Here is a 13,272-nt window from a genome sequence, read left to right as displayed (position 1 = left end):
CAGTATCACTATGGAAGTAGGAATGCCCAACCTTCCTTCCGAGGAGTGGCTGGTGGGTTTGAACCGCCAGCCTTCTGGTTAGCAGTCAAGTGCCTAAGGCACTATGCTACCAGAGCTCCAGAGCCCATCATAGTACTGTGTTAATCCATCTTGTTGAGGGTTTCCCTACTTTCGCTGACCTTCCACTTTACCAAGCATGATATCCTTCTTCAGGGAATGGTCTCTTCTGACAACATGACCAAAGTAGGTGAGACAAAGTCTGGCCATTCTTACTTCCTAGAAGCATAATGGTTGCACTTCCTCCAGGGCAGAGTTGTTCATTCTTTGAAGTCCATGGTACTTTGAGTTTTCTTTGCCAACACCACAACTCAAAAGCATCAATTTCTTCATTCATTGTTCAGCTTCCACATGTATATGAGGTGATTGAAAGTACCATGGCTTGGGTTAGGCTCACCTTAGTCTTCAAAGAGACACCTTTGCTCTTCAGAACTTTAAAGAGGTTTCTTGCAGCAGTTTTTCCCAGTGCAATACATCTGATTTCTTGACTGCTGTTTCCATGGGTGTTCACTGTGGATCCAAGTGTAATGAAATCCCTGATAATTTCAGTGTTTTCTCCATTTATCGTGATGTTGCTTACTGGTCCAATTTTGAGGATTCTTGCTTTCTTTATATTGAGGTGTAATCCATACTACAGTTGTTGTTGTTATGTGCCATCGAATTGGACCCGACTTATAGCAACACCTCCTTGGGTTTCCAAGGAAGTATCACTACAGAAATAGATTGTCCAACCTTCCTTCTGAGGAGTGGCTGGTGGGTTTGAACCACCAGACTTCTGGTTAGCGGTCAAATGCCTTAGGCACTATGCTACCGGAGTTCCCATTTACAGACTGTAGTCTTTAATCTTCATCAGTAAGTGCTTCAAGTCATCTCCACTTTGACCAAACAAAGTTGTGTCATCTGCATACCACAGGTTGTTAATGAGTCTTCCTCCAATTCTGATCTCATGGTCTTCTTCATGTAGTACAGTTTCTTGGATTATTTGCCCAGAATACAGATTGAGTAAATACAGTGAATGGATACAAACTTGAAGTACACCCTTCCTGATTTTAAACCACGCAGTATCCACTTGCTCGGTTCAAACATCAGTCTCCTGGTTGTTATATGTACAGATTCCTCATGAGCAAAATTGAGGGTTCCAGAGCTCCCGTTCTTCTCAAAGTTATCCATAATTTGTTATGAGCCACACAATTGAATGTTTTTGCATAGTCAATAAAACACAAGTAAACATCTTTCTGGTATTCTTTGCTGTCAGCCAAGATCCACTTACATCAGCAATGATATCCCTCATTCCACATCCTCTCCTGAATGCTGCTTGCACTTCTGGAAGTTCCCTGGCAATATTCTGCTGCAAACATTTTTGAATTATCTTAAGCAAAGTTTAATTCATGTGATATTAATGGTATTTTTTTAAAATAATTTCCACATTCTAATGGATCATCTTTCTTTGGAATGGGTACAAATATGGATCTACTCCAGTCAGTCAGCCAGGCACTTGTCTTCCAAATTTCTTGGTATAGATGAGTAAATGTCTCCAGTGTGACATATGTTTGTTCAAACTTCTCAGTGTGTATTCCATTAATTCCTGGAGCCTTGTTTTTCAACAATTCCTTCAGAGCAGCTTTGACTCCTTCCTTCAATACTGTTAGTTCTTGATCATATGCCACCTCCTGAAATAGATAAACATCAACCAATTCTTCTTGTACACTGCCTCTGTGTATTCCATCCATTTTCATTTGATGCTTCCTGCATCATTCAATATTTTACCCAATAGAATCTTTCAATATTGCAACTCAAGGCTTAAATTTTTTCTGCAGTTCTTTCAGCTTGAGAAATGCCAAGTGTATTCTTCCCTTTTGGTTTTCTAACTCCAGGTCTTTGCACATTTCATTATAATACTTGATGTTGTCTTCTCAAGATGCTCTTTGAAATCATCTGTTCAGATCTTTTATCTTGCCATTTCCTCCATTTGCTTTAGCTACTCTCTGTTTCAAAAGCAAGTTTCAGAGTCTCTTCTGACATCCATTTTGGTCTCTTCTTCCTTCCCTGTCTTTTTAATGACCTTTTGCTTTTCTCATGGATGATGTTCTTGATGTCATTCCACAATTCATGTGGTTGGTTGTCATTGGTGTTCAATGCTTCAAATCTATTCTTCAGGTGGTCTCTCAATTCAGGTGGGATATAATCAAGGTCATATTTTGGCTCTTGTGGACTTGCTTTAATTATCTTTAGCTTCAACTTGAACTTGCATATGAGCAGTTGATGGTCTGCTCCACAGTCAGTTCCCGGGCTTGTTTTGGCTGAAGATATTGAGCTTCTCCATTGCTTCTTTCAGCAGATGTAGTCAGTATGATTCCTGTGTATTCCCTCTGGTGAGGTCTACGTGTATTCCCACTGTTTATGTTGTTGGAAGAAGGTATCTGCAAGGAATAAGTCAGTGGTTCTACAATATTCTATCATGTGATCACTTATGTCATTTCTATCACCAAGACCATATTTTCCAACTACTGGTGATTCTTGTTTCCAACTTTCACATTCCAATCACCAGTAATAATCAATACATCTTGATTGCATATTTGGTCAATTTCTGATTGCAGGAGTTGGTAAAGATCTTCAATTCCCTCATCATTGGTTTTAGTGGTTGGTTGGTAAATTTTTATAATAGTAGTATTAACTGGTCTTCCTCATGTTGTTGTTGTTGCTGTTATGTGCCATCGAGTCGGACCTGACTCACAGCAACCCCTCCTTGGGTTTCCAAGGCAGTATCACTACGGAAGCAGATTGCCCAACCTTCCTTCCGAGGAGTGGCTGGTGGGTTTGAAGCACTGGCCTTCTGGTTAGCAGTCAAGGGCTTTAGGCACTATACTACCAGAGCTCCAGTCTTCTTCATAGGCGTATGGATATTATCCTATGACTGACAGCATTGTACTTCAGGATAGATCTTGAAACATTCTTTGTGACAATTAATGCCACATTATTCCTCTTTATTTTGTCATTCCTGGCATAGCAGGTCATATGACTGGCTGATTCAAAATGGCCAGAATCAGACCATTTCTGCTCACTAATGCCTACAATATCAATCTTTATTTGTTCCATTTCATTTTTGACAATATTCAATTTTTCTACACATATACTGTACACATTCCATGTTCTGATTATCAGTGGATGTTTGTAGCCATTTTTCCCATTTTGGGTCATGCCCTATCAGCAAATGGAGGTCCCAAAAGCTTTACTCCATCCATGTCATTAATGTCAACTGCACTTAGAAGAGGCAGCTCTTCCCCAGTCATATATTGAGTGCCTTCCAATGTAAGGGGCTCATCTTCCAGCACTATATCAGACAGTGTTTAAGAGCTATTCATAAAGTTTTCCAGTACTACATCAGACAGTGTTTCATTGCTATTCACAAGGTTTTCACTGGCCAATTCTTTGAGAAGTGAATGGCCCCTTCCTTCTTCCAAGTCTGTCTTAGTCTGGAAGCTCTGCTGAAACCTGTCCACCCTGAGTGACCCTGCTGGTATTTGAGACACTGGTGCCATGGTCTCCATCCTCACAGCAACACACAAGCTACCACAGTAGGACAACATGACAGATGAGTGGTGGCGCCAAACCATAGGCACACACGGTGAAATTTTACACCAGGTACGTACGCTCTTTAGAACAATCACTTATGGGCGATCAGAAGAGTAGGGTACCCAGAAGGAAGAAGTGGGAAGAGAGCTGTTATATTAGGGGGATTGCAATCGATGGCAGTGAGTTTGAGTTTGGTTTTTGGAATCAATGTCAAGGAACAAAATGTATAAGAACTGTGCTGTATGGAAAATGAATTTGCTCTGTAAACTTTTACCCAAAACACATTTAAAAATAGAATAAATCATACAATATATTTGAAAACAATCCAAAAGGTTTTTGGCTAAGAGATGAGATATTTTAACGCACATTCATCAGAAATTACTGATGTTACTATTCTCCTAACTGAAAAATTTTGAATAAAATAGAAACTGTAATAAAATTATAGTTGATGTTTATGTGTGGTAAAGCCAAATATAATTTAATAAGTTATCATAAGTAAATCTAAAACAAAGAAATGTATTATGTATTTTCTTCATCTTAGAAATGGTCATTTAAACTATCGTATAACTGTTGCTATTATTGTTAGGTGTCAGTGAGTTAGTTCTGACTCATAATGACCATATGTAAAACAGAATGAAACACTGTCTGGACCTATGTCTTCCTCACAATTGTTGCTATGCTTGAGCCTACTGCTGGACACTCTGTATCTGTCAATCCATCTAATTGAGGGTCTTTCTCTTTTATGTTGAACCTCTATTTTACCAAATCTGCTCCAGGGGTTGGTACCTCCTAAGAGCATGTCCAAAGTAGGTGAGTTAATGTCTTCATTTCTGTGGAGCATTCTTGGCTATACTTCTTCCAAGAAAGACTTGTTCATTCTTCTGGTAGTCCATGGTATATTTGGTATCTTTGTCAACACCATAATTCAAATGCATCACTTCTTCTTTGATCTTCCTTGTTCATTGTCCAGCTGTCACATGAGTATGAGGTGATTGAAAATATCATGGTTTGAGTTAGGTGCACCTTAGTCCTTAAAATGGCATTTTTCCTTTTTAACACTTGAAAGAGGGGTTTTTGCAGAAGATTTGCCCATGTAACTAGATTTTATTAAAAGACTACATGTTATCACGTTTGTACAAAATGCCTAATATTTTGAAGCATTAAAAAGAAAATTAGTAAAAATACTTATGTCATTTTTATGTAGATTTCAGAGTCTTAACTGATGTAAATACAGTAATAGTTCTATGTATCATGTCTAATATCCTGACAATCATCTGCTCTTGGAAACTAGAGACATCCACCTCTGTCCTACAGGGTAATTATTTTCCCACCATCACCAAAAGCCCTATGAAATGAAAAATAAAATCTCTGGAACCTGTATAATATGAAATACATTGCTTTTGTGTATAGATCTGTTCATACAGACCAATTTTAGCTGTATATATCTATGACAGGAGGATTTTCACCCTTAGCATGTGTGTTTCAATTTTCTCTAAGGGTTGTTTCAGTTTAATCAGCACAAAGTCATAGGTGAAAGTCAGCTTTCACACATCAGCATGGTTGAACAAGGAAAAAGAGTGGCATAAAGATTTTAAAAACCAGTAGGCTAAAAACGTTCAGAGTCCATTCCAATCTCATGGTCTCACACGATCCACATGATGAATGGCAATGGCTAGAAACAAGTGGTATCAGCAACTATAGTTTGCTCGAATAATCACTGGTCATCTTCACTGGTCTTTCTACTAGAAATAAATGGACAATATCCAATTATATTATTATTAAAATCATAAGACTGTACCTATAATTATTTATCAATGTTTCTTAATGTTTACTTCATGCCCATCAAAACAAGTACTACAGTGTTCCTTGTAAATGATTCAATTCTTAAAGTCTTAGAAAATGTAAATAGCATAGATAAATTATCAACTCATGGTGATCTTTGTTGTTAGAAGGGAATTTATAAGAAGAGGCTGATAACTTTTCAAAAGATTGCTTTGTCTAATATGCTATATATCTGATATATGTTGTTATATAAAGTCCTATTTCTTGCCTGAATAAGCAGTGTGGATGAGTGAATATTTTAGAATCAATCCGCCTGAGTTTAAAATCACTACATGAATGACACTGGACATTACTGAACTGCTCCAAGCATTGTTGTTGTTGTTGTTGTTATGTGCCGTCGAGTCGGCCCCGACTCATAGCGACCCCTCCTTGGGTTTCCGAGGCAGTATCACTACGGAAGTAGGATTGCCCAACCTTCCTTCCGAGGAGTGGCTGGTGGGTTTGAACCGCCAGCCGTCTGGTTAGCAGGCAAGTGTCTTAGCCTCTATGCTACCAGAGCTCCATTAGTTCCTTATATATGAATTGTACCTTCCTCACTGGTTTGTTGCAAAAAATAAAGGAGGAAATTTTAGTTTAGCACTAACACAGAACCTGATACATACTAAGAAAGAGATCGACAAATGATTCTTGTTTCTTTTCTTATTTATTTATTTATTTTTAATCATTCTCATTATTGTTTGGAATGGCATAAACAGTAGACGGTGACAGCAAAAATAAACTGAATGATGCAGACTTCTAAGCAAACTTTTAAGCATTCTAATTAGGGTATATTGGTACTCAGAGTGGGCCTTTACATCATCTATTGTATTTTAAAGCGATATCATTTTGTAAACCTGTTTTGAAGGATACAACTAGCTGGCTACTTTACATAGTAAATGAGCTGTATTACCTTGGACTTGGTTGCCCTATTAGTTATAGAATGTCCCAGTCAGCCTTGGAAAGAAACAACCATTTTTCTAAGCTCTTGTCAACAAAATATAACTGAGATATATATGAAATTTTTCCCTCACTTGCTTAAGAGAAAATCTTTGACTTTGACGTTCTGCTTTCTTTGATGGCTACAATGATGATCTTTAGAGTAACATAGGAAATTGTAAGGAGCTCTGGTAACACAGTGGTTAAGTATTCAGCTGCCAATTGAAAGGTTGTCAGTTGGAACCCCCCTGCCGTTTTGCAGGAAAAAAAAATGTGGCAGTCTACTTCAATAACGATTACAGCCTTGGAAACCCTATTGATCAGTTCTACTCTATCCTATAGGCTCACTATGAGTCATATTCGACTCAATGGCAACAGATATTTAGGAAACTAGTTGGCAGAGTCACCATTAGCCTAAAGGACCATAGAGATAAGCTCCTCTTGTTGATGCGTTATATTGGGCTTGAGTTTTTATAAACGTAAGAAATAAACTTTTATCTTGCTTGAGCCATTAGATTTTTTGTTGTTGCTGTTGTTGTTGTGTGCCGTCGAGTCGGCCCCAACTCATAGTGACCCCTCCTTGGGTTACCGAGGCAGTATTACTATGGAAGTAGATTGCCTAACCTTCCTTCCGAGGAGTGGCTGGTGGGTTTGAAGCGCCAGCCTTCTGGTTAGCAGTCAAGTGCTGGATTTTTAGATCTCTTTTATAGCAGTTAATGACTTCTTAAAACACCCTATACGGGTTCTATATAATCTTACATAAGTGCTAGTAATTTCATTGACCTCTAGTTGTCATTGCTGAGAGTTATTAGATATTTCATGATGATAATTGAAGGATAAACATTGAAAAGGAACTGAAGCATCCACAGTCACATACTTATAAATAAAACTCAAAGTGAAAATATTGCAAATGTTTATGATGCCAATCAAGAATACCTACAAATTAAAAGAACTTACATTGTCCCTATTTAAAAAAATATACTGTGTCCCAAAATTAGCACACATTTAGATATGTGATTAAACAAAACAATGAGCTTTATAATATTTTAGAGTTATTAATAAAAACTGTCCATCCTCTGATTAATTCTACAAATATAAAGCTGTGCAGGACACTGGAAAGAATTTGAAGAAAGGCTTCAACCCAAACCAGAAGAATTTGAAAACTAGTTTTTCAATTCATACTTCAGAGTGTTGTGAGGACTGACTGAGCCAGCATATATAAGTGTACTTATTTCTGTTGTTGTTGTTAGGTGCCATTGAGTCAGCTCTGAACTGACATAGTTGCCCTTTGTACAACAGAACAAAACACTGCTCAGTTGTGTACCATCTTCACAAGCCTTGCAATACATAAGCCATCGTTGGAGCCACTATGTCAATCCATCTTGTTGAGGATCCTCCCCTTTTTTTTTCTGACTCTCTACTTTACCAAGTATGATATACTTCTCCAGGAAATGGTCCCTTCTAACAACATGACCAAAGTAGGTAAGACAAAGTCTGGCCATTCTTGCTTCCAAGGAGCATTCTGGCTTCACTTCTTCCAGGACAGATTTATTGATTCTTCTGGCAGTCTATGGTCTTTTCATTATTCTTCACCAACACCATAATTCAAAGGCATCAACTCTTCTTCAGTCTTCTTTATACATTGCCCAGCTTTCACTTGCATATGAGATGATTAAAAATATGGTTGGGGTTAGGCACACCTTAGTCTTCAAAGAGACATCTTTGCTTTTTACCACTTTAAAATGATCTGATGCAGCAGATTTGCCCAGTGCAATTTGACATCTGATCCTTTTATTAATTAATTTATTTACTTTTATTGTGATTTGGGTGAAAATATGCAGAGCAAATTCACTTCACTTACAGCAGTTCACATACACTTTGTCTCATGACATTGACTACAATTTACCACAATGCAACAGCTCCCCTTTCACTTCCTCATGATAGTTAACTCTTCCCTGTGACATCTGACTTTTGACCGAAAATCCCTGACTTCAATCTTTTCTCCATTTATCGTGACGTTGTTTATTGATCCAATTGTGAGGATTTTTATTTTCTTTATGTTGGAGTGTAATCTAAACTGAAGGCTTTGGTTTTTGATCACCATCAGTAAATGTGTCAAGTCATCTTCACTTTCAGCAAGCAAGGATGTGTCATCTGCATACTGCAGATTGTTAATGAGTCTTCTTCCAATCTGGATGCCACATTTTCTTCTTCATAGACTCTAGCTTCTTGGGTTATTTCCTCAGCATACGCATTTAAGAAGTATGGTGAAAGGATACAACCCTGACATTGTAAGTGCACTTAATAAAATTTAAAGCAATACATGTATGCACAGTGTCTCTCAGTGATTATCAGGAAGCAAGAATGTTTCATACACATATGCACAGATATATGCATATGCATACATAATCTTCTTTCTGCTGAAATGCGTGCCAATGTTTCATGATATGTGCCCAGTAGAAATTGTTTACTTAGTCAACAAAAAAACTGACTCATTTAAATATAACATTTAAATGGTTATCATTTCATTATTTTCTAAAATTAAACCAGACAAGAAAGAAATTTATGAAGAAAAAAAAAACACAGTTTTTGTGGTTTTGTGTGATTATTTGTCACTGTTTTTAAAGGAATGGTATTAAGAAAACACTTAGATTTAGACAATTAGAAAATCATCAATTATCTTTGAGAGTGGTTTTGGTATAGTGACATGACATGACTTGAAATCAAAATGTGAAGTATGTAAAAGTTCATTGTTGGTGAAGACATGAGAGCAGGTCTTACTCTCATGCTTCTTCCGTACAGAGTTGAAAGAAGAGAGAACAATAGTTATTTCAGATAGCAACAGGATCCAGGAATGAGCAGGGCTAGAAAAACGATGGCAAGTGTTATGGGAAAAGAATGTTATCAATGTGGATGTCACCCAAACTAAAGAGAAAATGATGGAACTAACAGGTGAAGGAAAAGGAAGAACTTAAGTAAGGAAAGGACCAGAGAGAGAACATTTTCAGAAAAGCCAAATAGCACACAGGCAAGATTAACTTATTTTAGCAGCTTTACTGAGATTGCTCTTGAAAAGCAATAAAGTTATTTTTCCTCAAAGAGGAAGGGAAATGTTTCAAAATATGTAAGTATTTTGAGATAAAAATGCTCGAGAAAGAAGTTGAGGAAGGGAACAAGTGTCAATTCTGTCTTACATATCTAGTGCTGCTGCAACAGAAATACTGTAAGTGGGTGTCTTTAACAAACAGAAATTTATATTTTCACAACTTAGGAAGCTAGAAGCCTGGAATCAAGGTGCCAACCCGAAGGGAAGGCTTTCTCTGTCTGCTGTGAAGGAAGGTCGCTGGCTCTTCTGAGCTGCTTCTCCTGGGCAATCTTCATGTGTTTGGCACTAGCCTCCCCTATCTCTGCTTCTCACATGCTTGTCTAATCTCTTTTTTATCTCGAGAAAGACTGACTTATAAAACACACCCTACACTAATCCTGTCTCATTAACATAGCAAGACAACTCATTTCCAAATAGGATTATAACCAAAAGCTTGTGGTTAGGATTTATAGGACATTTTGAAGGGCAAAATTCAATTCATAAGAGAAATATATAGAGAACACAATTATATGACTTTATGGGAAAATAAGTCAGAACATATAACTTACTGTTAAAAAAAGAATGCAATGAAAGAAATAATAGCCTCAGTTAAAGCAAGTGGCTAACAAGCAAACAAAACAAAGCAAACTCATCCCTGCCAAATATGAACACCCCTGAAAACACCACATAAAAACCTATTGATATGGCTGGCAAAGGTGAGTTTATACTTCCTGTGCTAACACAGATCACTATCTTGACAGAGACTTAGTAGTGTCTCAGGAGGGAAGGCAAAGTTGGGGATATTTATGAAGTTTGGAAATCTCACTAAGGTGGGTCTTTCCACATGGGTTTTATTTCAGATTGTTCAAGGATTATAATATAATTGTTTAGGATTGATGGATATAGTAAGGGGAGGGTTTACAGGAGTCATAGATATTAAACAATTGTTTGAGGCTACTTATTGAAAAGTTGAACAGTCTGATGTTCATTTAAATGGCTTTTTCAGGAAGTCCTTGAAACAAATGGTAAAGTTTTTCACAACCTTTATCTTCCTGGGTAAGTTTCCTTGAATAGTAAAATCATGTTGATAGATACTGGAAAAACAGATTCACCTTACTGAAGACAGTAAGCCCTGTAAGTGTAGATGTTTTTATTCTCATTCTATTCATTTTTTTCTTCCTTCTTCTTTTGTTATTATTATTATTACTACTTTGCTCAAAGCAAAGAATTCTAGAAAGATGCGTACGTGTGTTTTATTGACCATGCAAAAGCATTTGATTGTATGTATCATAACAAATTGTGTATAACATTGAGAAGAATGGGAATTTCAGACACTTAATTGGTCCTGAGGAACCCGTACATAGACCAGGATGCTGTTGTTCAAACAGAACAAGGGGACACTGCATGATTTAGAGTCAAGAAGTGAGTGCATTAGGATTGTGTCCTTTCCCCATACTTATTCAATCTATATGCTGAGCAAATAATCCAAGAAGCTGGACTCCATGAAGAAGAACATGGCATCAAGATTGGAGGAAGAATCATTAACAACCTGTGATAGGCTGACACAACTTTGCTTGCTGAAAGTGAGGATGACTTGAAGCACTTACTGATGAAGATTCAAGAATACAGTCTGCAATATGGATTACATCTCAATATAAAGAAAACAAAAATCCTCACAACTGGATCTATAAACAGCACCACGATAAATGGAGAAAAGATTGAAGTTGTCAAAGACTTCACATTGCTTTCTTCTACAATCGACACCAATGGAAGCAGCAGTCAGGATATCAGACAACGTATAGCACTGGATGTATAGCACTGGACAAGTCGGCTGCAAAAGATCTCTTTCAAGTGCTGAAGAGCAAAGATGTCTCCTTGAGGACTAGGGTGTGCCTGACACAAGCCATGATATTTTCAATTGCCTCATATACATGTGAGAGCTGGACAATGAATAAGGAAGACCAAAGAAGAATTGATGCTTTTGAGTTGTGGTGCTGGCAAAGAATGCTGGTAGTACCATGGACTGCTAAAAGAAATAACATATCTGTCCTGGAGGAAGTGGAGCCAAAATGTCCTTGGAAGTGAGAATGGCCAGACTTCATCTCACCTACTTTGGTCATGTTACCAGAAAGGACCATTTACTGGAGAGAAGGATGTCATGCTTCATAAAGTGGAGGGTCAATGAAAGAGGGGAAGGCCCTCAATGAGATGGATTGACAAAATGGCTGTGGTGATGGGCTCAAGTATAGCAGGGATGGTGGAGCTGGCGCGGGACCAGGTGGTGTTTTGTTCTGCTGTGCATTGAGGATGACTCAATGGCACCTAACAATGACAACATTATTACTACTACTAAAAATGCTTCACATGTACAGCAAGAATTCCATTTCTTGGATATATGTTGCAGGAATATATACAGTTCAAACCTGATCAACCTCTATGGAGTCAACCTCTATGGATCAACCTCTATGGATCAACCTCTATGGAGAAGTTTTGTCAATGCTCAAAAGCACGATACATTCTAATAATCCATCAACATAGCTATATTCTTGTAGAAAAGAGGAAAACTTATTTTAAATTATTTTAAGTGTACTTTGTCATATTTTTTAGGGGGATGGGGTGTTAATATTTTTCTCATCCTTAAGATCTCAAAATAATCCTTAAAGGAAACCTTGGTCTTGGTTGGGCACACTTGTATTCATTGTTTACAGTATTATTACATTTAATTCCCAGGTAAGACTAGTAAGCATAGCAAATATGGTATGTTTTTGCCAAGTTATTATGATTTTCACATTTTAGCTGTAAAGTAGCTGTATTATAGATAATAAACATCGTGATATTTATGTGCCTTATAATAACGGAGTCCCTGGGTAGTGCAAACGGTTAATGCACTTGGGTGCAAACCTAAAGTTTGGATCATGTCCACCTAGTGGTGACTCGAAGAAAAGCCTGGTGATCTACTTCTGAAAAATCGTCGATTGCAAATGGAACAGAGCACAGTTCTACTCTCACACACAACTGTCAAAAATGATGCACATAACCTGGTACAAAAAGACGACGTTCAATATCCTAGTTTGGTAAATAGCATCTGCAGTCTCAAAAGCTTGAAATTGGTCATATAAGAATACAACTGTTGGTCTCTTCCCACCCAGAACAAAAGAGAGTGAAGAAAACCAAAACTCAAGGAAGTAATTAGTCCAAAGGACTGATGGCCTATATGAACCACAGTCATCCCTAGCCTGAGACCAGAGGAACTAGATGGTGTCCAGCTACCACTATCAACCATTCTCACCAGATACACACTAGAAGGTCCAGGATAGAAGTGGAGAAAAATGTAATACAAAACTCAAATTCATAAAAAAGACCAGACTAACCAGTCTGATAGACACTGGAAGAGCCCTCGAGACAATTGCCCTAAGTCACACTGCTGACATGGAAGTTACTCTGGAAGGCTACCTCTCAATCAAGTAATAAACCAGCTATAAAATAAAACATAACACTCATGAAGAATGTGCTCCTTAGGCCCATCAACTGAGGAATGGATAAACAAACAGTGTTACATATACAAAATGGTATGCAACCCTAAAGAATAATGTAGAATCTGCAAAACATTGCATAACATGAATGGACTTGGAGGACAATATGCTGAGTGAAGTAAGTCAATCACAGAAGGACAACTATTGTATTTAAGTCCATGATTGGGAAAAGTTTGTACATGGAAGGAAACTTTCCTTGTTGGTTACCAGGAGTGGGAGGAGAGGGGAAGCTAAATTCCTAGACAGGTTGGGGGGGGGATTATATAT

This window comes from Orycteropus afer, unplaced genomic scaffold (genome assembly GCF_000298275.1).
Source record: "Orycteropus afer afer isolate SDZICR_OR568_19922 unplaced genomic scaffold, OryAfe1.0 scaffold00102, whole genome shotgun sequence".
NCBI classification, from domain to species: Eukaryota; Metazoa; Chordata; class Mammalia; order Tubulidentata; family Orycteropodidae; genus Orycteropus; species Orycteropus afer.
This window is presented reverse-complemented; position numbering follows the sequence as displayed.